A 2,490-nucleotide genomic window follows, 5' to 3' on the forward strand; every position below is an offset into this window, starting at 1 on the left:
ACCTTTCTTCTGGCTAGCCTGGGTAGGAACAAGCCCCAATTCTTTAGATGAGAAAGATGGAAAAGTTTAATATGTTTGCCCGTCTGAGCTCAGGCCTGTAGGGAGGTCCTCAGTGAGCAAAAGCAAACAGAGCTGGCAGAGCAGGAGAATCACAAGGGGCTTGTTGAAAGCTGGTTTTCAGAATCTGAGCCCACGCCATTGTCACAAGGTGAAATGGTTACCATCCATCCTCTTAATTTATTGTCTGTTCTTAAAGACACTCACCCACTTTTTATATATAGCATGTTCGTTGTAAATTACTCCTATGAAATTGAGGGCTGGGTTCTTTTGAGGAACTGAAAATTTAGGGTAGCCTGGGTTTCAAACAAGAATATTCATGAGAGATCTGTGAACTGATCAAGAAAACCAAAAAGAAAGAATTTAGCGTATCTGTGTCAGGGTGATCATGTTCAGATCCAAGTTGCAACTGAGGTGACAATACAAGAAACAAACAAACAAACAAAAGCCACAAACCAAACCAGAAACGAATATAAATAATTATTGTGTAATGCTTTTTTTTTTGGTGGTGGTCGTGAGAGATGTTAGGGTTTAGTCCAAGAATTTAGGTATATATCAGAACACATTAGTGCCTGGACCCAGTAACCCATGTTATTGTTAGAATTGTCCAGCCTAATGTGAAAGATTTCATATTCAGAAAATCAGCTTAGTGTTCTAGGGTTGTGGTCTGGAAATGACCTTTGGGGTCAAGCTCTTCCACCTCCAGATGTCCCCTCCTGAACCAGCTCGGGTCCAGAGATGATGCGGGCTTGCCGCCCTCACGTGGTCAGTTGGTAACAAAGTCTGTCTAGTAAAACACGTCTGCAGTTCTCTGTCCTACGGTGACAAGCTTATCCGGCTCAGTCCTTATCTGTTTCTGGAAAAGACCCATGATTTCCACTCTCCATCCCCTGAGAGTCTACTTCCATGCAGGCCCTGCTCCTTTCCTCCTTATCTTCTCTTCGTTGTGTTTGTCGAGTACTTTCTTCCCACGGAGATGAGCGTTTTGAACCTTGCAGGAGTCCTCGGCGGAAGTTGCCCTTAGCATTTTGGGCCTGTCTAAACAGGTACGATTTCTCCAGCATGTCTTTCATTCTCTTAAATCTCACGTAAGCTGCCACGGAGACATTTAGTCTTAGCCACGAATGAGAAAGAAGGTTCTCTGGAAGTTTCTTGTGTTAATATTGAACCAGAAACATGGCAGAATCGAGAAGATACAGGATGGATTGTTTTTAAATATTACGAACTATTTATGTGACCCCCCCTCCCTCAAACAAAACAAAACAGTTCGAACACATAGGCGTGATCCTGCCTGGTCATTAATAACGGATTCTCATTCAGTCATTTATTAATTAACTACTTCCTTTCCAACTTCCAGCCTTGTGTCAATGTCTAGCTTTATCACCATGAGCTCAAGATGCTAAATCACAAATTTGTTCCTTAGGCTTTGGGTTCAGTCGCCAATATGTGCCTTTTCATTGATAGTTATTTTTCCCCTTAGTGGAAGTTTTTTGCTTTTTCCAGTTCACAGGGTATACAGACTTGCTTCCGTATTTCATGTACTGTGCCAGCTCCCTGACATGGCCGAGCTACTAGATGCAGCATTATCTTGTTCACTTTGATTCTCTCAGGAACCCTACTAGTGAGAGTCCTTCCCATTTTATGGACGCGAACACTGAGGCTCAGAAAAGGCAAGTAACCTGGGCAGGGTCACCCAATTGCATGGAACTTTAACAGCTCACCCCCCGCCCCCTACTATTCCAGTCCAAGCCCTCTGTCATCTAGTTTCAACCTTTCCACCCTGCCTTGCTTCCCGAGAAGGTGAGTAGCCACAGACTAGACTAGGATTCCAGGACGTCTCTGCGTCCTTAGGCGCGGCCGCTCTGGCTCCCCAAGGCGAATGCAGAGCTGAAGCCCTTCGCCACAAAGGCTGCTTTCACGGCTGCACCGGGGACGCCCTGGAGCCCTGCTGAACCTTCTTCTGGAGAGGAGTTGGCACGATCTGGAGAAATATGTCACCTTAGACAGTTTCCTGCCGGGAGACTGTGAATCTCTGAAGTTGGATGTTCTAGAAAGGTCTCCCTCCTTCGTCTGACCCAAGTGAGGCCTTACACAAAGAATCGTTGTAATAGATTTGTGGAACAAAGCAAGCAGTCGCCCACATCTAAATACCACGCGCAGTTCCTGAGTGTTCACGTGAGAGCGACCTCACCGTTTTTGTTTTCAGATTGATGTAAGCTTTTTAAATACATACAGAAGTCGATGTTTCAAAACCCCGATAACATTCCTGTGGGGCTGTTGATCTGATCTAGGTGCTTTTTGTTATTTGCTCACTTACTCATTCGTTCATTCACCATTCATTCATTCATTCATCATTCATTCATTCATTTATAAGCAGAAAGCCCATTTATCAAATGAGATCTTTTAAGGGTCCATAGTATACAAATGAGGTTG

This window comes from Pteropus vampyrus, unplaced genomic scaffold (assembly GCF_000151845.1).
Source record: "Pteropus vampyrus isolate Shadow unplaced genomic scaffold, Pvam_2.0 Scaffold34, whole genome shotgun sequence".
Lineage (NCBI taxonomy): Eukaryota > Metazoa > Chordata > Mammalia > Chiroptera > Pteropodidae > Pteropus > Pteropus vampyrus.